At 44.8% G+C, this 12,598-nt stretch overlaps 1 protein-coding gene across 1 annotated transcript in view; it reads right to left on the bottom strand.

Moving 5' to 3' along the window:
* LOC105479405 (tetratricopeptide repeat domain 23) overlaps positions 1-12,598 on the bottom strand; it is a 111,003-nt gene that overhangs the window by 3,896 nt on the left and 94,509 nt on the right.

Here is a 12,598-nt window from a genome sequence, read left to right as displayed (position 1 = left end):
AAACAGAAGAAAATGGATCACTACCCCAAATCAAACACAAAGATTAAACTCAAGAAAGATTTAAAGGACTAAATGTGAAATGCAAAACTTGGAGCTTTTAGATGAAAATATTGGATTTTTTTTTTTTTTTACGGAGTCTCACTCTGTCGCCCAGGCTGGAGTGCAGTGGGGCGATCTTGGCCCACTGAAACCTCCACCTCCCGGGTTCATGTGATTTTCCTGCCTCAGCCTTCTGAGTAGCTGAGATTACAGGCACCCGCCACCACAGTTGGCTAATTTTTGCATTTTAATTTTTTTATTTTCCTAATTCTTTTTTTATAATTCTTATTTTTTAAAATTATACTTTAAGTTCTAGGGTACATGTGCACAACGTGCAGGTTTGTTACATATGTATCCATGTACCACGTTGGTGTGCTGCACCCATTAACTCATCATTTACATTAGGTATATCTCCTAATGCTATCCCTCCCACTTCCCCCCACCCCAGGACAGGCCCTGGTGTGTGATGTTCCCCATGAAGTTTCACCATGTTGGCCAGGCTGGTCTCAAACTCCTGACTGCAGGTGATCCACCTGCCTTGGCCTCCCAAAGTGCTGGGATTATAGGAGTAAGTCACCATGCCCGACCGGAAAATATCTTTATGATCTTGAGGTAGGGAAGTATTTCTTAGACAAGATCTGGACAAAGCAAAAGTGAAAGACTGATAAAGTGTAACTATATGAAAACCTAAAATATTTGTGCACCAAAATTCACCATAAGCAAAGTAGAAAGACAAACCATGCTGAGAAAAGATTCTTGCAGTGTACAGAAATGAGGAAGGTTTAACATTCGGAATACATGAAGAATTCCTATAAGGCAATGAGAAATACCAAACCAAACCAAAACCTCTCAATAGAATAACAGTCAAAAGATATAAACAGATTATTCAAAGAGTTGAAATCTGATGAAATAAACATGCTTAATCTCATTAATAACCAGAAATACAAACTACAACTTCAATAAGGTAGGTACCATTTCACCCATCAGCCTGCAAAAACTACCAAGCTTTGTTAAAGATACAAAGCAACAAGAATTCTTTTACATATTGATAGTGGGTATTCAAACTGTTATAGTCCCTTTGTAAAACAATTTAGCAATATTTAGTAATGAATATGTAAATTGTGATATGTATATATTATATATGTATGTGATATATAAATGATATATGTATGTGTATATATAACCACATACATGAATCTCATGATTACAAAGTCAAGGGGAAAAAGAAAACTACAGATGAATGCACATGATATATATTATAATTTATATGAAGTTTTAAAACATGCAAAACAAAACTATAGTAAAATAAGAGCATGGGAATGATACCAAATTAAAAAAAGTAGCTATCTGGGGATGGGGTACAGGGGACTTCAACTGGATGGGTCATGTTTTATTTCTTATATTGAATAGTGAGTTCAAAAGTCTTTGTTATGTTATCCATACTTTTCTGCATAACTGAAATATTTCATAATATATTTTTAAAAAATTGGATGAATTGTGCTACATGGTAATAGCTTGAGTAAAAAAAAAGTGTGAGGGTTTGGGGACTTACTACTGAAGGCTGTTTATTCATTCTGATCTGCCAACCATTTTTAGGTCTTCAAGAAAATTAAAATGCAAGTAGCCAAATGCCTTTGTCTTTATAAGCTGTGGAAACTATAAAAACTGTCTGAATGTTTCAGTGTGAGGAATTGAGAATGTGTTTTTCGAATCTGAGAATGTGGTTGTCCTTTGAAAAAAGTAACTATCATATGAGAATATGACAGGATTTTTTAAATAACAGAAAATATTCACTATTTCTTAGTCATTTGACTAAGAAATATACAGTATCAAGTAGTAGTAAACGCTGCTTGTTCTTTTATTTAATGCATAATTCAAATCCTACAAAGGCAAGGATCCCTGTCCCTCTGTCCAACAAGCCCTTGACTTTCTAAATCTGCACAGGGACCTTGGCCTGGCCTAGGCAGTGGGCTGAGCTGCTCATTCCATGGGGTTGAGCCAACGTTGCTTTAATGCTTTAGGTTGTTGTGACCCTAGAAATGTAGGAACTTTGACTAAGCTCCGTTGCTTTGAGGGGAGGGGATGGGGACATGTTTTTGATACCCATGGTACCTGATGAAAACCTTTCCAGCACCCTGCTTGGGTTACAGCTATTGGAAGCCTGGGCACACTGGGCCTGGCAGAGGAGGTGGCGCTCAGAAAGGGCCACAGAGCAAGAGAGGCAAGATGCTTCCCCCGACTGTCGCCCATCAGTGAGAGGCCCCTCTCTCTAGCGTTAACACTTCTTACCCAGAATAGACTTTATTTTGCCCAGAAATACCTTCACTCAGTGTAAAAGATCAGGGCTATTTTTAGAGCCACCCAATCTTCCCTGTGTTTATGTATTTATGATTGCCTCCGATGCAGCTCATTTTGAGAGGTGATGTTGTCACTGCTTGTCGTTAATTCATTCACTGTGGCATTAGAGTTACTGACACTGTAACAATTAGTTGAGACAGTCTGAGGTCTCAGTTCACTCTGCCTTAACAGATTGCCTTCAAAATCTAATATTCTGGAGGAATTTCCATCCTACCCCTTTGGTGATTGAAGCTGCTTCTCCTTGGCCCCTCATTCTCTAGGGATAGAAATACACTGTTCGCTGAATATGCACGAATCCCTGGGAAGAATGAGAAGGCAACTGACAGTGCTTATTCAAATTATCAGTGGGTCTACTAACCATCCCCACTTGTTACAAACCTTTGTGCTGATCATTTTCACTACTATGTTCGTAGAGAGAGTGGAGTTGAGAGAAGATTGTGGTTGGGTCAAGAGATCCTTTCTAGTAATCAAGCCCTGAAGAGAGGAGCCCCATCCTTACCCTACCCCTAGACCTTTGTCAAAACTCAACTCTTCCTGGTATTAATATATTTTTTTTTCCCTAAGGTTACTTATCCTTACTAAGGAGATTTGCCCAAAATTCCAGCTGAAGTGAAAAGAGATGCAAAGGGGTGTCAACTAGGAGACAGAAACAGATCCTCAGCCCCTCACTAATCCCTTGTGTGATTACAGTGTAAGGTCAGGCACCAAGGCTGGAAAAAATGGTCATCCATTAACTAAACTACTCTTCCAAAGATAGCTTTTTAAAACAGCAAAATAACCCATTATGGACTTCTACTAGAAAATGTTTTATATAGTTACGTATTTATCTAAGAAACATAAACTGAATTTTTCAACATTCAGCTGTTCTTAGCTAAATTTACTTAAGCATTTTTGTGTGAAGTAGGTGTTTTGATTCTTTTGTTAAAAACATAGGCATTGACAGAGAGGAAGTCAATAAATGTTAATTGAACCTACTGGAGCCAGGCATTGTAAACATGTCGCTGAGCTAAGTAAAGAACTCGCCAAACCTTGACAGTAGAACATTCTCCACTATAAATAAAGGTACTCTGTGCTCCCCAGATTCTTCTGAGAGGCAGATATGCTCCTCCTTGAAATGAGCCAATAAGGGGTGTTTCTCACTTTTCTTTAAAGTGAACAATAAACTGAACTCCTGAGTGTCCAGATGAATTTTAGGAGCCATTCCTTACATTCTCTTTGATTTTATATGCAGGGTTGTGAGAAGTCACTTGTGTTTCTATTGTTCCTTAAATACCAAACAGGGAGCTTTTCTTTCCCTTGCAGGAAGACAAAAGGGAATGTCTGCTTTTATACCAGCCTGCAGGCTGTCCCTAAATGGGGCCATGTTTGTCTTGCTCACCACTGTGTTCCAGGGCCTTGCACAACCCCTGGCACACAAGCAGATGCAGTAGTTGTTAAGTGAGTGAATGATTAGGACAAACACGTAAGCTGGGGAAATTCTTATATGGAGTCTAGACTCCTTAAGACACAGTTGGACCCTAGGGTTCCAGTGGCTCATCAGTTATTAAAAACCTCAGCTAGGGAAGTCCCACTGGGTATGTGGTGTTAAAAACCCTCGAAATTACAGTCCAGCCTTCAATAGGAGAAAGACGGCTGTTCACTATTTGCTGCTTACTCTTAGGACTCATTCGGAAAGCTGGGGTAGTTAAGAGACAATCTTAAGCATTTGATGCAAACTTTCAGAATTCTTTTTGATATGACTTTGAGGTTTGAAAGCTGGGAGTCTAAGGAGCCCAGGAGCCAAGAAAGCTGGGATAGGTGCTATCAGTTAGCCATCTTCCTAGCTGTGGTGCCTTTGAGCTAACACCCTTCCCAGTGTGGACAGAGGGGTGGCTCAGTGGCAGCTGTGGCATCAGGGTTGGGTGACTCACTATACTGTCATTTAAAAACCCACAGTAATTCAATACCCAAACTCAGGAAGAATATTTTCTGTTTTAGGGGGATCTGTGAAAATGTGCAGTTGTTACTGAGGGCCATTTTCATAGCAGCATCCTGCAGAAGTAGATTGGTGGTATCTCCCTTCCTCCCTTAACCTCCTGCCTAAGGTCCCAGAATTGCATCATAACTTCTATTGAGGAATTTCAGATGATGAAGGTACCGATGGAACACCTCCTATTCATTAATGGAGACAGTGCAGCAAGGACTGCAACTAAAGGGTCATTTAAGTTACAAGGCTACATGACTCCGTAACAGAAAATCGAGAAAAGCATACTGTTCATTCCTGGTAAGGTTCCAAGCCAGGCTTGTCAAGCTATTACTTGTATTTTGTACTTACATAAAATGAAAAAGCTAAAGAAAGGTAAATTTAAAAAAATGCTCTAACGCTGAGGATCTGAAATCCCTGCTCTTCTTTACACACATTATCCAATGCCAGATTATGTCCACGGGGGAGAAATTACTCAGAAACTTGAAAATTGTGCTCTGTTTTCATGTCAGTTCTCAAGGCTGATACTAAGAGAAAAGATGACTCCGGAAGCCTTACTCCTTGGAAGCGTGAAATGTGATACATCTTTCAAGAAATACAAGTGCGCTTTCATTTACCAACCATTACAAGGCAGGCAGAAACGACTAACTTGGGGGAATTGAAGGAGTAAACCAAAACATAATTCATCAGACAGCCTTCCCCTGCAGAAACACAGTTGGGGTAGTGGGTGGTTCTTCTGAGCCACGCAGAAACCAGCCTCGTCCTGGCTGGACGCATGTCTTCGTCCACGTTCGCCACTTCCTGAAGCAGGTTGTCTGCTGAACACCTGCAACACGCCAACCCTGTGGCTACTTCGGAGATGGAATGGAGAATGGGCAGAAGTGGGCCTTGCTCTCAGGGGGCTTCCAGTGGAGTGGCGGAGACAGATATTTTTAAAATACATAAACATGTCATAACAATCTGTGATAAGAGCTACAAAAGAAAAGAAAAAAAAGACGACGGGGCTATGAATGAATACCGGGGGGTGTTGGTGGTGGTCGATCCAGGGTACCTGGGCCAGCAGAGGCCTATGTGAGGAGGTGTCACTGGAGTGAGACCTGAGGACTGGGGAGTCAGCAGGTGAAGAACAAACAGGGCAGGATGGGGATGGAGGGAGGTGGTGGGGATTGGGGGGAGGTGGAGGCGGTGGTGGTGGTGGGGGTGGGGGTGGGCTCACAGGGAGAAGGAATTCCGAGTGTGTGTTTGAGAGAACACACCCCTGCATCCTCTTTTTCTCGGTCTATGTCTCTCTCTCTGTCTCTGTCTCTGTCTCTCTATCTTTCTGTCTCTGTCTCTGTCTGTCTCTCTCACACAGCCCTACAGCTCCCTTACTTGGAGGGCCAGTGATCCTATGACCTGAGGACTGAGGCACTGGTTGGTGGGTAGGGAGCCTCCCATGAGAGAAACACAGGGAAGGTAGGAAGGGGGATGCTGGGCTTTGCAGGGAAATGGGAGATGAAGGATAAAGGGGGTGAGGTCCAGCCACTGCCACCTGCACAGCTCCTCAGAGCAGACTCTTTCAGAAAGCTCTCCCTGAGTATGTCCTGGGTGCCAGCCCTGGGGGCATGGATGTCATCCTTGCTGTCTCCCTCACTCCTCACCTCTAGGTTGCCAAGTCCCATGGGTTCTATGTCCTTATCGACATCCCTCGACTCCCCCACGACTTTGTTCCATCCCTTGGCCACTGTACTGGAGCAAGGTACCATCATCCTTCTCCACAACAACTGCAATACAAATATTTAGAAAATAAATGCATTGGCAGGACTTGCTATTGAGAGAAATCCTGCTGTGTACCCACATAGAAATTATGGTTTCTTTTTCAAGTGGAGCCGGCTTTTTGTATAAAGGCTGGATTTGCCTATTTCTAAGCCAGCCAAGGAAAGGGATGCAGACTCTTAAAGCTGGGCCTTCTGAACTGCCTTCTCTTGGCAAATTTCCCTATTACATGGAGCTCAGCGATCTGGTTCAGTCCTTCCTGAATCTGTGATATCCACACCAGCCATTCCTGACCATTACTCTTTCAACTTGTTTAAGGTTACACTAGATTTATGTAACAGGAGCTTTTGCTTTTCCCTCCATCCCTGGCCATGTACCCATAAACTCACTGTTTCCAGCGAAGCTCTGAAAAACTGCTAGAGAGCCTCAGGCCAGGATGGTCTGTCCACACCCACAGTTCTGGATCCCTCCAGACCTTGTGGGATAGTTGATGACCCTCTGAGGCACTGTACACTCACTAAGCCATGGTCAGAGTTCTGATGCTTGAGGAGCTTTCCACAGCAAATGTAGCCTTGTCAGTGGGCAGCTTGTGTACACTACAAATCAAGTGTTTTCCAAGGGAGAGCAAACATGGAGGGGCACTGTGCCTGGGTGCCATAGCTGGGCGCGCCCAACCTCAGGAGGGTGCCTTTTCCCTGCAGCTGATGATGTTGGGGAGGCCTGTGGCCAGGAGAACTGGAGTTCTTATTCCCACACAGCCTATAGTGGGCAAGGGAGGCTCCACATTCATTCTTTTTTGTTTTTTGAGATGGAGTCTCGCTCTGTCTCCCAGGCTGGAGTACAGTGGTGTGGTCTCGGCTCACTGCAACCTCTGCCTCCCAGGTTCAAGCAATTCTCCTGCCTCAGTCTCCTGAGTAGCTGGGATTACAGGCATGCCACCACCACACCTGGCTAATTTTTGTATTTTTAGTAGAGATGGGGTTTCACCATGTTGGCCAGTCTGGTCCTGGACTCTTGACAGGTGATCCACCCGCCTTGGCCTCCCAAAGTGTTGGGATTATAGGTGTGAGCCATGGCGCCGGGCCTCCAAATTCACTCTTAACCAAGATAAGAATGAATAACCATGACCCCTTTAACAATTGGCTCTCATTCTCATATAAACTGATTTACAAACATCTTCAAGTCACAAGTGCTTGAAGAGTCTTTAAGCACACTTCTCAACCCAAGAACAAGACTTTTTATATGCAATTAATGTCATTATGACCTTCTCTTTAAAAAAGGTGGGCTGTTGTGGTCCAACAATGGGTCAAAGATGATTAGAAAAATCAGGATCAAGGACAAATGAGGCTCTACACATGAAAACAATGTGGAGTGGCGTGGTGGCTCTGTGGGAACTCCAAATTTGGCTCTGGATTTCCTGGTATATCCAGGACAACAAGGAAAATACCAAATATGCTAAAGGGAAAGTAAGACAAAGTGGGCTACTGATGGAATTACAGGGAATGGATTCTAACATAAGGTATGGCCTTCCCTAGGAAGGCTGTGTGTATTGGCCTGCTTGGAGGAATAGCTGGAATATAGCAGGGATTCCATAGCCTGTTCTCCAGTCTTGACTTATGACCACATAAGACCTTCCTAGGCTGGGCGTGGTGGCTCACGCCTGTAAGCCTAGCATTTTGGGAGGCCGAGGCAGGCAGATCACAAGGTCAGGAGTTCGAGACCAGCCTTTCCAGCATGGTGAAACCCCATCTCAATTAAAAATACACAAATTAGCCAGGCATGGTGGCATGTGCCTGTAGTCCAAGCTACTCAGGAGGCTGAGGCAGGAGAATTGCTTGAACCCGGGAGGCAGAGGTTGCAGTGAGCCAAGATCGTGCCACTGCACCCTAGCCTGGGCAACAGAATAAGACTCCATCTCAAAAAAAAAAAAAAAAAAAAAAAAAAAAAAAAGAAGAAAAAGAAAAAGAAAAAGAAAAAAGACCTTTTTAACATTGGCTTTCTTGCCTACAACCTCTGAATAAAAACTATGTTCCAACTCCTTTCTTAAAAAGGTTCATTTTAGTGGGCTTTGATTTTTTGAAGAAAGGGGTCACATAAAATTATTTCATTCTTTTATGAAAATGTTTAATGCCCACAGCTAAAGTAGTGAGGCCGTGGATTGAACCCTGCTGAAGATAGTATCTAATATAGAGGCCAGATGAAGGCTGGACCCAAATCTGACTTCACACTGTTCTTGGGCTCAGCATACTCCTGAGGTTCCTGATCTATGAAGCAGCCTTCAGGAATTCTTTCTGCAGCCTTTCACCTGATGAAAATGTTGGTGATGATGACCATCCTAGAATACAATCAGGTTTCTATGTTGTACAAGTAGGTGAACTTTTGCTGTGGAAATTTCCATCTGGAGCCAAGAGAATTCTGTGATTTTCCCCTGCAGGCAGATGCCTTTAAAAGGCAGATCAATAATATGGTTTCCTTTTCAGTGATTTAATCCCTCTGTGTGCCTTGTTTCCCAGGCCTTCCTGTTTTTTGTTTTTCATGCCTGCAGGTCCATGCCTGGACCATTCAGCACAGGAGGGTACATCTGGAAAAGCCACTGTTCAGTGGGTTCCTGCTACTGAGTTGAAAACTTAGGGGATGCAGCTGTTGTTGTGATAAAAACAAGAGACACTTCTCAGGCAGTGTTTAGCTTTAGGAACTGCTGGCTTCACAGAGTCGACTGCTAAATATGGCATTTGAGAAACTGCAGTCAGCAGCAGATGTGAAAAGCATGTTTTAAGTCCCCATTTGCACCCTCGTATTCACAGAGCAGTCAGCCTGTCCTCAGACAGGTACATGTGGAGGAGTGGAGATCAGAACCGCAGGCACCACAGTGCACAACCTTCAGAAATACAAGTGTCCATCGTTTCTCTTGGAGTCTGGCAAACGGTCAGGTATCTTTAAGATGCCAATGCTATTGTTTTCAGGACTGATGGTAAACAAGGCCAAATCAGAGGAAAAAGGGGCCACCAACTTCTACCACAGGCTTTAGGGTGATGCACCCTGAAAGTTTCTTGAAGCTGAGCTGATTTTTAGCCTCTTGGGTGGCAGTGTGGCCCAGAGCAGTGTTTCTCAGCCTCTGCCTAGGAAACTGGCCAACATGCAGAACCCTGAGCACCTGGCCCCTGCCCCAGAGACTCTGATTCAGAAGGTGACCCTGATGCAGGGGTCTCAAGAAGGATACTTGGTGAGCCACTGGCATAGAGGAAAGAGTCGGGCCTTACATAAGAGTAACCTGCCCACAGACCACTGGCTTACTTCTGGGAGCCTCAGGCTCCTTCTCTGTTTAACAGAGCTATGCAGGTTTGACCTGCAGGGTTGCTGTGAAGATGAGGAATGATGTATGAGCCACACCTGGTAGCAGTGAGTGTGCGGTGGGGCACATAAACCACTTCAGTCCCACCGGGAGCCAGCAGTGACAGTGTAAAGGTCTGTGTGGTCCTGCTCAGCCCTGCTCAAGTTTCTGTGTATCTCTGTTATCATTTGCCACCCTCCTCTATTCTGAGGTCCTTCCCCTGCCTGGGGTGCAGTGGCTGGGCTGAACCCTAGGAGGAGTTTCTCCAGATGTTATCTACCTTCTTCAGGGGAGAAGTGAGGAGCGGGAAGGAAAGCAGGTATTCCCAGTGGCAGGCAGCGCCTTGGCTCTGCGTTTTCCTCTCTCCTGAAGAGGTGCTGATGGTTGGAACAGCTTCCCAGTGGCCTGCATGGCCTGCACACAGGCAGTGTCTGGTGCTCATTAGAACAGCCTCACTCAGTTCATCTCATTCGATCCCTAAAACTGTGGGATGGAAGGAGGACAAAGAAAACTGAGTCCTCTTGTCTCCATTCTTGGTCCACTCCATTCCATTCTCAACACTATCCTCATAGTGATTAAAAAAAAAAAAATTCCAAAGGACAACTCTAGACCCATTGATTGTGCCCTGCTTAGCATTCCCTGTAAGCAGCATTCCCAGCTGCTTAGAGCAAGGCTCAGAAAAATTTTCTGCAAAGGGCCATATGGTAAATATTGTAGACGTAATAGTCCAAGAGACAAAGTTGAGGCTATTAGGTAGGTGCAGCACTTACATAACAAGACAGAAGACAAATTTCTACAAAATTTCTTTTCATGAAATTCAAGATATAATAATGAGCATTTTTTTTGGCAATATAGTTCTATAGTTCTACTAATGAGAAAAATAGATTCATTTTGGGAGGAAGATAACTATTCACTTACTTGAAGTTCAAAGGTGTCCTCCATCATCAAATGGGTTGCAAATGATCATGTGTAAAAAATGTTTAACTTGAGGGCCACACAAAAGCAGGTGGAGGGCTGCATTTGGCCTGTGGGCCATAGTTTGGGACCCTTGCTTAAAGGATCAGGTCTTGGCCCCTTCACCTGGCAAACCTGGTCTCAAGGATTTGCCCTGCACCTCTCCCACCAGCAACCCCACAGCCAGCCAGCTCCAACTGCTTTTTGTTCCTTGGATGTACTTTGGTGTCCTGCCTCTGAGCACCCTTCTTCCATCCCACTTCCCGGTCTGGGAATTCCTGTTTCTCTTAGCCTATACTCTTTTTCAGGACTACTTATCTGGACACTTTCCCTAAATCTCTTCACTCCCGTAGATCCCAGTATGGACCTGCTGCGTGGAACTGAGCATGTAATACACTTGGGAGGTTGCGGTCTATAACTCCCTCATTGGTCTGGGACATTTTTAAGGAAAGGGGCCACTTCATTCCTATTGTATTCATTGCACATGTGCCAAAAACAGGGAGGGACGCTGGCAACCCTGGCCCAGGTCTTCTGACTATAGGATAGTTAGGATAGTGTTTCCTGTGCCACCTCCACCCCAGGCCACCCAGTTACCTTGGAAGTACTATGTTTTTATAGCTTACCACTCTCCTGGCCTTGGCTGACTGAGCCAGGGGTGGGCCCTGGATTCAAGCCAGGCCTGTCAGTCTTTCCCTGAGGTCTTTGAGGTCTTTCTTTTTTTTTTTTTTTTTTTTTGAGACGGAGTCTCGGTCTGTCGCCGAGGCTGGAGTGCAGTGGCCGGATCTCAGCTCACTGCAAGCTCCGCCTCCCGGGTTCACGCCATTCTCCTGCCTCAGCCTCCCGAGTAGCTGGGACTACAGGCGCCCGCCGCCTCGCCCGGCTAGTTTTTTGTATTTTTTAGTAGAGACGGGGTTTCACTGGGTTAGCCAGGATGGTCTCGATCTCCTGACCTGGTGATCCGCCCGTCTTGGCCTCCCAAAGTGCTGGGATTACAGGCTTGAGCCACCGCGCCCGGCCTGAGGTCTTTCAAGCTGAGACAAGAAAAGGCACAGGGACAGAAAGTAAAACTATGGAGTGTTGCCAGCCTTGATCTTCACCTTGAGGGAAGACACTGCCATGAGAGAGGAGGAAGATGTGCAGAGAGGAGCAAGGAGAAGTCCTGGACAGAGAGTGCCTTCCTGGCATGAGAGTCTGGCTGAGGCTCAGCTGCATCCTGCCGGCTAATCACTGGCTGTCGGCCCTTATTTGGAAACCACAAGACAATAGACGCTCCTTTATACCTGAGCTAGTTTCAATTGTATTCTGTCAGTGACAACCCAAAGACTCCTACTGTTCCGATCTTGGCATTCTCCCCACCGTGCCATTTGCTTCCAAACATTTTTTAAGCCCAGGGACCCCTTGTTCAAAAACAAGTCTTACTTGGAATTCCAAGATGTGAAATAAATGACCCTGTAGTATAGACTGTGCGATACCAACCACCTGGCCAACACGGCGAAACCCTGTCTCTACTAAAAATACAAAAAATCTCCACTCCAACAACTCTGAGCCACATGATCAAAGCCAAGACACTTCTCTCTCAGCTTCAGTTTCCCTCTTTATAAAATACAGAGTAGAGGTACCCAAGTGATATAGTTTGTATATTTGTCCCTACCCAAATCTCATGTTGAATTATAATCCCAAATATTGGAGGTGGGGCCGGGTGGGAGGTGATTGGATCCTGTGGGTGGGGATTTCTCATGAATGTTTTAGCACTATCCTCTTAGTGCTGTCCTCATGATAGTGAGTGAGTTCTCATGACAGCTGTCTGTTTAAAAGTATGTGGCACTACCCCATTCTCTCTCTCTTGCTCCTGCTTTCCCCATGTGACGTGCCTTCTCCCACTTTGCCTTCTGCCATAAGTACAAGCTCCCTGAGGCCTTCCCAGAAGCTGAGCAGATACCAGCATCATGCTTGTACAGCCTGCAGAACCGTAATCCAATTAAACCTCTTTTCTTTATAAATTACTCCGTCTCAAGTATTACTATTTTTTTGCTTTTTCTTTTGAGACGGAGTCTTTCTTGCTCTGTGCCCCAGGCTGGAGTGCAGTGGCATGATCTCGGCTCACTGCAACCTCTGCCTCCTGAATTCAAGCGATTCTCCTGCCTCAGCCTCCCTACATAGCTGGGATTACAGGTGTGCATCAGCAGCTAATTTTTGTA

This window comes from Macaca nemestrina, chromosome 7 (genome assembly GCF_043159975.1).
Source record: "Macaca nemestrina isolate mMacNem1 chromosome 7, mMacNem.hap1, whole genome shotgun sequence".
In the NCBI taxonomy this organism is placed as follows: domain Eukaryota; kingdom Metazoa; phylum Chordata; class Mammalia; order Primates; family Cercopithecidae; genus Macaca; species Macaca nemestrina.
Note: the sequence above shows the minus strand (reverse complement) of the source record. Positions and strands in the feature narration are given on the sequence as shown.